Source organism: Lampris incognitus, chromosome 20 (genome assembly GCF_029633865.1).
Source record: "Lampris incognitus isolate fLamInc1 chromosome 20, fLamInc1.hap2, whole genome shotgun sequence".
Lineage (NCBI taxonomy): Eukaryota > Metazoa > Chordata > Actinopteri > Lampriformes > Lampridae > Lampris > Lampris incognitus.
This window is the reverse complement of record NC_079230.1, coordinates 16,639,611-16,653,163: the sequence shown is the minus strand read 5'-3', so window position 1 is coordinate 16,653,163 and position 13,553 is coordinate 16,639,611.

Here is a 13,553-nt window from a genome sequence, read left to right as displayed (position 1 = left end):
ACCTAAGCATAAACCAGTGTTGATTCCGTATGTGGCGGCAGTGTCGGAAAAGTTGAGACGCATATTTTCCAAACATCGCGTCTCAGTTGCTTTCAAACCCCAAAACACGCTGCACCAGAAACTGGTCCGCCCCAAGGATTGGGTCCCCCAGCACAAACAGTACAGTGGTGCTTGAAAGTCTATGAACCCTTTAGAATTTTCTATATTTCTGCATAAATATGACCTAAAACATCATCAGATTTTCACACAAGTCCTAAAAGTAGATAAAGAGAAGCCGAATAAAACAGCTGAGACAAAATATTATAACTGGTCATTTATTTATTGAGGAAAATGATCCAATATTACGTATCTGTGAGTGACAAAAGTATGTGAACCTCTAGGATTAGCAGTTAATTTGAAGGTGAAATTAGAGTAAGGTGTTTTCAATCAATGGGATGACAATCAGGTGTGAGTGGGCGTCCTGTTTTATTTAAAGATCAGGGATCTATCCAAGTCTGATCTTCACAACACATGTCTGTGGAAGTGTATCATGACAAGAACAAAGGAGATTTCAGAGGACCTCAGAAAAAGCATTGGTGCTCATCAGGCTGGAAAAGGTTGCAAAACCATCTCTAAAGAGTTTGGACTCCACCAATCCACAGTCAGACAGAGTGTGTACAAATGGAAGAAATTCAAGACCATTGTTACCCTCCCCAGGAGTGGTCGACCATCAAAGATCACTCCACTCCAAGAACAAGGCGTTTAATAGTCGGCCAGGTCACGAAGGAACCCAAGGTAACTTCTAAGCAACTAAAGGCCTCTCTCACATTGGCTATTGTTAATGTTCATGAGTCCACCATCAGGAAAACACTGAACAACAATGGTGTGCACGGCAGGGTTGCAAGGAGAAAGCCACTGCTCTCCAAAAAGAACATTGCTGCCCCTCAGCAGTTTGCTAAAGATCATTTGGACAAGCCAGAAGGCTGTTGGGAAAATGTTTTGTGGACAGATGAGACCAAAATAGAACTTTTTGGTTTAAATGAAAAGCGTTATGTTTGGAGAAAGGAAAACACTGCATTCCAGCATAAGAACCTTATCCCATCTGTGAAACATAGTGGTGGTTTCGGCCTGTTTTGATTCATCTGGGTCAGGACGGCTTGCCATCATTGATGGAACAATTAATTCTGAATTATACCAGCAAATTCTTAAGGAAAATGTCAGGACATCTGTCCGTGCACTGAATCTCAAGAGAATGCAGGCCGTGCAGCAAGACAACGACCCTAAGCACACAAGTCGTTCTGCCAAAGAATGGTAAATGAAGAATAAAGTTAATACTGGAATGACCAAGTCAAAGTCCTGACCTTAATCCAATTGAAAATTTGTGGAAGGACCTGAAGCGAGCAGTTCATGTGAGGAAACCCACCGACATCCCAGAGTTGAAGTTGTTCTGTATGGAGGAATGGGCTAATATTCCTCCAAGTCGATGTGCAGGACTGATCAACAGTTACCAGAAACGTTTAGTTGCAGTTATTGCTGCACAAGGGGGGGTCACACCAGATACTGAAAGCAAAGGTTTACATACCTTTGCCCCTCACAGATATGTAATATTGGATCATTTTCCTCAATAAATAAATGACCAAGTATGATATTTTTTTGTCTCATTTGTTTAATTGGGTTCTCTTTATCTACTTTTAGGACTTGTGTGAAAATCTGATGATGTTTTAGGTCATATTTATGCAGAAATACAGAAAATTCTAAAGGGTTCACAAACTTTCAAGCACAACTATATAGTGTATGCTGTTAAGTGTCAGGAGGATTGTCCTGACTTGTACATTGGGGAACCTAAACAGATGCTGGCCAAGAGGATGACACAACACAGAAGAGCTAACGCGTCAGACAAGGACTGTACAGTCTACACCATCTACAGGCCATCTGTGAATGGTACACATGGCCATTGAAACTCTAGTCATTGGTCATGGCAATTTGCATATGAAACTGATCGTTTTCAGTCGTTATGCCACTGTATTGTTTATAAGGGTGGGGATACCTGCAGTCATTTGAGACTGAAGATGTCACTTAGATGAGTGATGAAACGTTTCTCTCAATAAACACTGTGTCCAGATGAACTGATTCACCTTTCTGTGAATCTTTATAATGGACATCTGAATTTGTCACACTGGGGCACAACTGTAGGCAGACAAGGACGGAATATTGCATAATTCCAGGTTTTAGTTTTTTTTTTAAAAATCTGTCACACATCTGTCAAAAGGCCTGCCTGATGGTAAGAAATACTTCATCAGTTGCAATGTTTTACCAACAGAGGCATTCAAAACCAGAACCCGAATCAGTCTTTTAATTGCCGATTAAGTTTTCACATTGTGTTTTTATGCCATGTGGTGTGGGTGTGCAATCATGTTGCTGAGTGACATAAAGGAAGATCTGATGGTGATGCGGCAATAGCTGCACAGTGGTTTGTGTTGTGGTTATTGAAGATTTTCTGTCTTGATAGTGTTGATCCAGTAGTGCATATATAGTGTGTGATAGTGTATTTTGTATGTGGCTGTATCAGAATCAATATGGGAAAAATATGTGGGTGTGTGTGTGTGTGTGTGTGGGGGGGGGTTCATTACTGAAGGCCCCACGGTGTATACACACACACTCACACACACACATATTATATATATATTATTATTATCATTATAATATATATAACTTTGTTAAAACAAACACTCAACGGTAGGAAAAGTACTCAACAAATAAGGAGCAAAATAATGCAGTGAGTCAAGTAAATTCTTTATGAGACAGTACAAGCCTGTTTCATACCATAAGCAATCATCAGGGATTATATATATATATATATATATATATATATATATATATATATATATATATATAATCAAATTAGCAGCTGATGAGTGCGCGACGCACAAAACAAGCTTGTACTGCTATGGATTACAAGTTCTTTTTCCCGCGTCTGTAGTGATATATTATATATACTACAAATATATATATATGTATATTCATCCATCCATTATCCAAACCGCTGATCCTGCTCTCAGAGAGTTGCGGGATGCTGCAGCCTATCCCAGCAGTCATTGGGCGGCAGGCGGTTCAGCCGATTCACCTGACTTACATGTCTATGGACTCTGGGAGGAAACTGGAGCTCCCGGAGGAAACCCACGTAGACATGGGGAGAACATGCAAACTCCACACAGAGGATGACCAAGGATGACCCCAAAAGTTGGACTCCCCTGGGGCTCAAACCCAGAACCTTCTTGCTGTGAGGTGACCACGCTAACCACTGCGCCACCGTGCCGCCCTATGATGTGTAAAATAAAATAAGACATGAGAAACTTGGATGGCTCAGACTTTGTGCACTCCAATACTCTTTGTAGTATATTTGTTGGCTCTGAGGAATAATGCGTTAATTTGTCATTTAACAGCCGGGATGGGCCATGGGAAAGTGGGAAGCACAGTTATTATTTCTAAACTTTACCAAACAAAAAGAAAAATTCAGCCAAAAGAAAAAAATCAAAAATATCAACCTGGCAATTTAGATATCTTATTCAACACTTGCAAATCTGAAAATAATCAGTCCAAGTTGTCCTTCACCACTGACATTTAGTATGTTTGTCGCAGGCTGTGTTCTCTGTTCTGACCCAGCCGAATTTTATTGTCAACCAATCGATGTGTCACAACGAAAACAAAAATCTGTACTTTGAAGCTTTTCCTTTGAATTTCAATTAAATTTGAAAAGCGTTAAGAACCTGAAATCTTGAAACAACTGTGGTGTGTAATCTTATATCTGACAAATTTACTATTTTTATTACACCGATAAAACGATTGAAATAATTTGTGATATTCCACATGTTTTCCAAGTGACGTCTCAGGCATCACCAGTGTGACTTTAATGAAACTTGGGGTAACGATGCAGCCTAACAAGAGACACCGGCTATTAGTATTTACATAGTAACAGTGATCTGGCCACTATGGCGCCCTCTGGGGGCCAAAAAGTTTACAAACGTCACACGTGCAAATTTCTCACCGTTGCAGCTATAGTCTTGAAATTTGGTCCACACATACATGTCCCGGGTCTGAACGTTTCTGCTTTCTAGATCACTAAGCGCCATTATACTTATATTTTCTGTTAATTTACTTATTTTATTTTATTTTTTGCACGCTCCACTTTTTTATCTCAATAAAGGGGGGGGGGTGTCACTGCATCATTTTGTAGGGGAAGATATTACTTTTGCCTTGTGTCCCTATTAAAACTATTTCCAAAAAGCAAGTTGTTCATTCAGTCTTTGAGCCCCCCCCCAAACAAAACTGAAAATGTTGCATGGAATTTAATGCGTTTAAATGCTTTAGGAGAACGACACAAAAAGGATTAAAAGTTCACAGCTAGGAAAAAAAGTCCATACATTTTTTCTTGGGTCAAACAGAGGGGTTTTCAATACACTTGTGTGTAAGTAAAGGCAACCCCAACATGTTCAGTAAGCAAGCAAGCAAGTTTATTCATATCGCACATTTCGTACACAGGGCAATCAATCCAGTGTGCTTTACACAAATAACAACAGAAAAGGAACAAGCATATAAAAGATCATTAAAACAAAAACAAATAGGAACAATCATATAGAAAATATAATAAAAAGAGTACATGGTAATTAAAAAGAGTGTTATAGTTAAAGACAGGCACTATAAAAAGAAAATACAAAAAAAAAAGAAGAAAAAAAAAAGAAGAAAAACAGTCACTTCACCGCCGGGAATGACAAGAGATCTACTTCCAGAATTAAAGGGCAGTAGAAATACGGTGCAAGTTTTAATGCACCGTCATAGGCACAAGAAAAAATAAATGTTTTTAACCTAGATTTAAAAATTGCTATATTTGGGGCACATCGAAGATCTTCTGGTAGTTTGTTCCAGTTGTGTGCAGCATCACAGCTAAATGCTGCTTCACCATGTTTGGTCTGGACTCTGGGCTGAACTGACTGACCTGAGTCCATGGATGCAACAGGAATGCTCTGATCATACATACCTCTATCCGTGTTAAAGGCCTCTGCTTCTTTACAATTTCTGATTTTGACCCTCATGATTTTTGATTGTATGCAAGCTTCCATAAATAACACTTTTTTTGTTGCAATTAAAATTGTTATAGATTACGTAGTTGATTTAGTCCTTAGTTGTTACTGCTGAACTCGTAACATTATCTGTTTGGCCTTTTCCCTGTACAACGCCTAGTTTACTCCTTTCATTGGAGGACCCCTGGTGGCTGATGGTGGGTGCAGCCATTTTAAGAGTAGCTTAATTTCTGATGCTGCGACTGTGCTGCATCCTCATGCAGGGAAATACAGTTTGGAAACAGAGCAAACTCATATTTGGGATTATCTATCCTGTCAAACCTATATTACCCCCTCTACCCTTACTCAGTCTGACCCCTTGTGTCACAGCTGGGAACAAAAGCAAACATTTGCGTGGGGCCTACTCAATAATCTGTGGTGTAAAAACAAAATGTAATAAAATGTTCCTATGTGGTTTAATTAAGTGGTATGTCTTCTATTTGGTTTTTTTTCCAACACTTTGCAATACATTAGACTGGAGAAAAAAGGAATAAATCGTGTCAGAAGCCAGTCAAAAGTCATATTTGAATCCAAGATATAGAACATTTATATTTTTTTAAGTAGCCAAGCAAACAGTAAACCAAATTACTGTGGTTGACATTTTTGAAAACTAAAAATGATTATTTCAGGTCAAAATAAAACAAAAAAGAACTGTTAAGTTTAACCTGGCACCTAAGGATATTGTTGTAAAAATACAAGTGTACCTTTACAGGCAATGATCTACAATAGTAGGTTTAAAGTTGTATAAAATCAAAAAGTCCTGTGTTAATTTCAAAGTGAGATTCAAAATCAGAGTTTCATACTTCCTTTCCTGTAGGCTCTGACATCAACCAATCTGTGTCAGTTGTGTCATATGAACGCTTTTTTTTTCTGCCGAGAATGTGAATTTGTTTTTTGGCCCTGCACAGAAGTGGTCCTATCACCGAAAGCAGGTGAACACAAGATCGAAGGATGTTCCAGCTGTATCTGCCACTGGTTCTTCTGCTTGGAGCCTGTAAGTCAACGGCTACAGTCTTTGTCATTATCCATCATGTTGTGGTCCTCCACGCTCTAACAACCTGTTTACACTTAGCATAAAACCGCATTTTGAGTAAATATGATAGCTATGATCGACACAATCTACAATGTGTCTTGTTTACCCTTGAACTTTTATGTGTCTTGCTTAAATCTGATAGCAATCAGATTTAAGCAAGGCCTTTTCACCCAAAGTTGTGATAGTTGGGAAAAGCTATACACTATATCATGACACACAATATATCAGGGCTGACAGCTGGCTTGGGTGGCTGTTACTGGTAATGCCGCTAATACAGGGAAGCTAGATTGGACAAATCTGACTGAGGAGGATATTGATAGATATTCTACCCTAACTGACAGATTGCTTAATAATATTGCACTGCCTAGGGATGCTTTAATGTGCTTAAATATGAATTGCGAAGACCTACATCATGCTGCTGACCTCTGCGCCATGTATGATAATATTGTGACGGCTCTTAATGCCTCCAGTAAGCCCTTCCGTAAACACAGGAATAAGGTGTATAATATCAAACCTGGGTTGAATGAGTTTGTGGCTGAACAAACATGCTGCAGCTAGAGAAGCCTTTGCACTCTGGTCTGAGTCAGGAAGGCCTAGACAGGGGGCATTGTCTGAGCATAAAAAACTTACAAATACAAGATTTAAATATGCTCGTTTTATTAAGCAAAATGAAAACACAATGAGAGCTGACTCACTTGCCAGGAAGTTGCAAAGTAACATCATAATGACTTCTGGAAAGAGGTCAAAGTCATGAATAATCATAAAACCCCCCTACCGTCTGATATTGAGGGTGTTTGTGGCCCAGACAAAATAGCGGAGGTATGGCGAGAGCATTATTGTAATTTATTTAACTGTGTTAAAAGTAATGCAGTTGTAGTGGGTAATGCTGACCTCTCTGTTAACACGGTAGTCAGGTCAGCTGATGTCTCAGATGCCATTATGATGCTACATAATAACAAGACTTGTGGTACGGACTGCATTACTGCAGAACACCTGAAGTATGCAAGCTTAGGCTCTGCCCAATGCTTGCCATGTGTTTCACTGGTCTTATGGTTCACGGGGTTCCTCCTGATTCTGTGATGTCTGTACTGGTAGTCCCTGTCCTTAAAGACAAGGCTGGCAAACTAAATAGCATGGACAATTATAGACCTATTGCCCTTGCCAGTGTTCTGTCTAAAGTGCTGGAAAGAAATCTTCTAACTAGGTTGGAAATGTATGTTCTCAAGACTGACAATCAGTTTGGATTTAAAAGAAAACACGGCACTGATTTATACATTTATGCTCTAAAGGAGATAGTGGCCAAATATAGAAGCCCAAATTCTAACATATTTCTATGTTTTATTGATGCTTCCAAGACATTTGACAGGGTTAACCATGAGAAAATATTTATGAAATTGCTGGCTAGAGGTGTTCCAAATTATATAGTCAGAATTCTTGTCTTCTGGTACGCTCATCAGGCGTTTCAGGTTAAATGGGACAACGATGTGTCTGCCCCATTCCATGTAGGCAATGGGGTTCGCCAAGGTGGAATTTTGTCTCCTTTTTTGTTCAGTGTGTATATGGATGACCTGTCGAGACAGCTGAATGGGTGTAATATGGGCTGTCTTGTGGGTGGCTCTGTCGTCAATCATCTCATGTATGCTGATGATTTAGTTTTAGTTAGCCCATATAGTGCTGGACTTCAGCAGCTACTGAAGGTGTGCTTGCAGTATGGCGAAGAACATGACATTAAGTATAACGCCAAAAAAAGTAATGTCATGATTGTCAGAACTAGAGAGGACAGGAAATCAAATTTTCCTGTGTTTCAGTCATCAGATAGTCCTCTCGATAAATGTAAGGAAATAAAATATCTTGGACATGTCCTCTCTGATGATCTGACGGATGACAGAGATATATACCGGCAATGCTGTAAAATCTATGCCCAGGCTAATATGTTGCTTCGGAAGTTCTCTATATACTCTGTTGATGTCAAGTGTTCATTGTTTAGAGCTTACAGTGCATCCGGAAAGTATTCACACCCCTTTACTTTCCCCACATTTTGTTATGTTATAGCCTTATTCCAAAATGGATTAAATTCCTTTTTTTCTCATCAATCTACACACAATACCCCATAATGACAAAGCGAAAAAGGTTTTGTAGAAATTTTTGCAAATTTATTAGGTTTATAAGGATTCTCATGGTCTGAGAAACCTTTAGGTGCTTTTTGGCAAACTCCAAGTGGGCTGTCATGTGCCTTTTACTGAGCAGAGGCTTCCGTCTGGCCACTCTACCATAAAGGCCTGATTGGTGGAGTGCTGCAGAGATGGTTGTCCTTCTGGAAGGTTCTCCCATCTCCACAGAGGAACGCTGGAGCTCTGTCAGAGTGACCATCGGGTTCTTGGTCACCTCTCTGACCAAGGTCCTTCTCCCCCGATTGCTCAGTTTGGCTGGGCGGCCAGCTCTAGGAAGAGTCCTGGTGGATCCACACTTCTTCCATTTATGAATGATGGAGACCACTGTGCTCTTCGGGACCTTCAAAGCTGTAGAATTTTTTTTGTACCTTTCCCCAGATCTGTGCCTCGATACAATCCTGTCTCGGAGGTCCACAGACAATTCCTTTGACTTCATGGCTTGGTTTCTGCTCTGACCATGCACTGTCAACAGTGGGACCTTATATAGACAGGTGTGTGTCTTTCCAAATCATGTCCAATCAATTGAATTTACTACGGGTGGACTCCAATCAAGATGTAGAAACATCTCAAGGATGATCAGTGGAAACAGGATGAACCTGAGCTCAATTTTGAGTGTCATAGCAAAGGGTGTGAATACTTATGTACATGCAATATTTCAGTTTTTTATTTTTAATAAATTTGCAAAAATTTCTACAAAACCTTTTTCACTTTGTCATTATGGGGTATTGTGTGTAGATTGATGGGGGAAAAAATGAATTTAATCCATTCTGGAATAAGGCTGTAACATAACAAAATGTGGGGAAAGTGAAGGGGTGTGAATACTTTCCGGATGCACTGTATATAACACCTCTGTATACAGCTCATCTCTGGTCTTCATACAGGAAGAGAAGTATGCAGAGGCTCAAAGTAGCTTACAATGATGCTATGAGGTTGTTGCTTCATGTCCCCAGATGGCATAGTGCCAGTCAGTTGTTTGTGTCCTCAGATGTGCCTACATGTGATGTACTTTTAAGACGGCTAATGTATAATTTTATGTGTCGCCTGGATGTGTTGGAGAACAGCATCATAGAGGCTCTAACCAGCCCCACAAAAAGCTGCTATCGGTTCACATCCAGACTTCAAAAGCACTGGCGAGAAAGCCTGTATCTGTTTATGAACTGTGTTGTACGGTGCGTGTGTGGACGCCTCACATGTTTTTTGTGTGTGCATGCGTGCGTGCGTGCTCGTGGAGTGTAGGGGTGTCATGTAGGCCTAAAGGTTTCTTTTTTCTTTTCTTTATTTTTTTGTATTGTTGCTTTTATGCTATGGACCAGCTGTGTGTCCGAAGTAAAGATTATAATTATTATTATTATTATTAGTCGAGTGATGAAACGCATCTGTCAATAAACGTTGGATCCAGATGAACTGATTCAACCTTCTTTGATGTTTAATTTGTCTTAATTCATCTGTGTTGCAGGCGAGACACGTGCCAACAAGCCTACAAAACCAAGTTCTCTTCTCTACGCAAACCTTGGAGACAATGTGACTCTACAATGTTTCCATCCATCTACCGTAAATCACCTGTCTTGGTACAAGCAAACTGCTCAGCAGACACCTCAGCTGTTGTCACACTGCTACAAAGGCCCATCATATAACTTTTGTGACAAGTTTGAAGTTAATACCCGTTTTTCAGTGGAGACCGGAGTTGGGTACCATCATCTGATCATTTCTAAAGTTCAGCTCTCTGATTCCGCCATGTACTTCTGTGGGACAACTGTCGTAACCTGCACTGAATTTGTAAATGGAATATTTCTGGTTCTCAAAGGTATACAGCCTTTCGTCTTCATTAAGCCTTTATGCACCCTTCAAAGGGAGATGTCCATTTAAACTGATGCCTGGAATTAAGCCTAGACATGCTGCTGATTTGATAGTCATATTTCATGGTACAAAATGTTGTGTTAAAAGACTGACAACACATTTACAGCACTTAGAAATCACATGTTAAAAATCACAATTTTTTTTAAGCATGTACAAACATTTCACTTAAGGTTTAACCAATTCTCATATATTACCCTGACCTCATCTAAAACCTCTTTGCTGTCCGTGACAGAGACCACCAGCAGGTCTTTCCTCCAGCACACAGCACTGGAGTCGGTCCATCTGGGAGATTCTGTGACGCTGAAATGCACAGTTTACATTAAAAACTGTGATGCAGAACACAGTGTCTACTGGGTCAGACACGATTCAGAAGATTTCAGAGTTGAAACCGTTAACATCAACAGAGACGGGACCGGTCAATGTGAGAGGAGCTTTGAGAAGGAGTCCTGTATCTACAGATTGCCAAAGAGCAACGTCAGCCTGAGCGATGCTGGGACATACTACTGTGCTGTGGCCTCATGTGGAACGATTGTTTTTGGGAATCATACAACGTTGAAAGTTTCCGGTAAAGAAAAATCCCTTATCTAAAAAAAGAAAAAAAAACACTCACAATTTAAATCTGCCTTTGATTTCATGATTTTAGATATACCCTAATGTCGCATGAAGAATACATGAATTTTAACTGTGACTATCAAAGAAACATCTGTAAACCTATTCATTTGAGCATCATATTTTCACAGACGGCCATCTTGATGGGTTGCCTGTGTGTATTGCCAGTCAATACACACAGGCAATAGTGTATTGCCTGTGTGCAGTGCTGGTTGTGTCTTTTGTCCTGATCAGTGTCCTGACCTTAATCATCCACAAAATGAGAGTAAAGAGAGTGCATCTTCTGTGCAGAGGTATGTGTAAAACCAATATCAATCGGATAAGCATTTGTCAAAGGCAACATCATTAAGAATAACTACGATGACACGAGTGATTGTAAATTAACACTAATGTCTGCTTTTTAAGAGCAATGCCATCAGTTGAGTTCCCATGCAAATACTGATCACCAGGTAGGCAGTGTGATATTATCAGATCTTATCACTGTAACATTGAATTAAAAAAAAATACACCAATCAGCCAACACATTAAAACCACCTGCCTAATATTGTGTAGGTCCCCCTCATACCACCAAAAAAGCTCTGACCTGTCAAGACAAGACCTCTGAAGGTGTCCTCTGGTATCTGGCACTGAGACATTAGCAGCAGATCCTTTAAGTCCTGTAAGTTGTGAAGTGGGACCTCTATGGATTGGACAATCTGATTGAGCATCCCACAGATGCTCGATTAGATTGAGATCCAGAGAATTTGGATGCCAAGGTAACACCTTGAACTCTTTGTCATGTTCCTCAAACCATTCCTGAACAATATTTGCAGTGTGGCAGGGCGCATTTTCCTGCTCAAAGAGGCCACTGCCATCAGGGAATACTGTTGTCATGAAGGGGTGTACCTGGCCTGCAACAATGTTTAGGTAGGTGGTACGTGTCAAGGTAACATCTACATGAATGCCAGAACCCAAGGTTTCCCAGCAGGACATTGCCCAGAGCATTACACTGCCTCCACTGGCTTCTCTTCTTCCCATAGTGCCTCCTGTTGCCATCTCTTCCCCAGGTAGATGGCACACACGCACCCAGCCATCCACATGGTATAAAAGAAAATGTGATTCATCAGGCCACCTTCTTCCATTGATCCATGGTCCAGTTCTGATGCTCACATGCCCATTTTAGGTACTTTCAGCAATGGACAGGGGTCATCATGGGCACTCTGACCAGTCTGTGGTTACGCAGCCCAATACACAGCAAGCTGTGATGTACTGTGTGTTCTGACACCTGTCTATCATAGCCAGCATTAACTTTTTCAGCAAATTGAGCTGTTCTATAGGATAGAACCAGAAAGGCTAGCCTTCGCTCTGCACATGCATCAATTAGTCTTTGTGCGCCCATGACCCTGTTGCCGGTTCCCCGGTTGTCCTTCCTTGGACCATGTTTGATAGGTACTGACCATGGCATAGCTGGAACACCCCACAAGACCTGCTGTTTTGGAGATGCTCTGACCCAGTCGTCTAGCCATCACAATTTAGCCCTTGTCAAAATTGCTCAGATCCTTACGCTTGCCCATTTTTTCTGCTTCCAACACATCAACTTCAAGAACTGACTGTTCACTTGCTGAATAATAATCCCACCCCTTGACAGTGCCATTGTAACCAGATAATGGCACGCCCCGCTCTGTGCCCTAGCAGTGCCACTCCCTACCCTGTGCACTCTTGCCTGATTGCATGCCCCGCCCTGATTGGATTCATCTGTGCCTTGTTACCTCCAGTGTATTTCGTCTCTGTGCTCCCTTCTCTCTATGCCAGTTCGTTTTGTGCCTGGTGTCAGCCTTTCTCTAGTGTTTGTATCTCTTGTGTATTTCTTTGCTCTGCCTTCGGACCTCACGTTTGCTTAACCCCTTTTGGATCATCTGTTTGGACTATTGGATTTGATTACCTTGCTTTGACCCTGGACCTCGCCTTTGCCTACTCCTTTGGTATTGTTTGCTTGGACTGCCTTTTCTGTGCATCAAACCCTGCAGACGATTTTTGAACTCTTACCTGGTGTCGTGCAACTGAGTCCTCTGCCTAGTGTGTGTTACAGATAATGTTGTTCACTTACCTGTCAGTGGTTTTAATGTTTTGGCTGATCTGTGTATATATTTCATGTTTGACGATTCTCCCAAACTCCCTCTGTTACTTAACCACTGTGTAACAGTTATGTCCTCCTATTCATTCTAGGACGAGGAGTCTGACAGGTTGCAATACGCGGCTGTGAGCTTTAACCAGAAAGCTAAGGCCCGGAGACAGAAAAGCACAGAGACGGAGGTCATCTATTCTAAATTGACAAGGCCTAACTTGGACTAAAACCTGCTCTTTTCTGACCCACACCGAACCACCACCTTCTCCAAATGGTGCTGCACTGTTGCTGATCACTAGTTATAATCTGTAACAGATCAGATATCTTGGGTTATCTCCCTCTTATTGGATTTAAAGCTGCACTTGTTAACTTCTTGGATTTCAACAATGTCTTCTACCCAAACTGTTTCAAAAAGTTTTTTTTTTTTTTGTCTTAGTGTAGCGCCAAGATTTGTGCATTTATTTACAAGTCACAGCTCAAAGGACTATTGTGGAAAAAGAAAGTGTTCACAGATGACGTTAAGTAAAATGTCTTCATGCATATGTGCCGTAAAACAATTTCATGCCCAGCGATACACAAAATGCATAATGAAAACCAGACTTTAAGGGAACTGATCTGAATGGTGATTGTGTTATTCCCCCATAGCCCACACATTGTGACCAAAATGAATTTCATGATGCGTC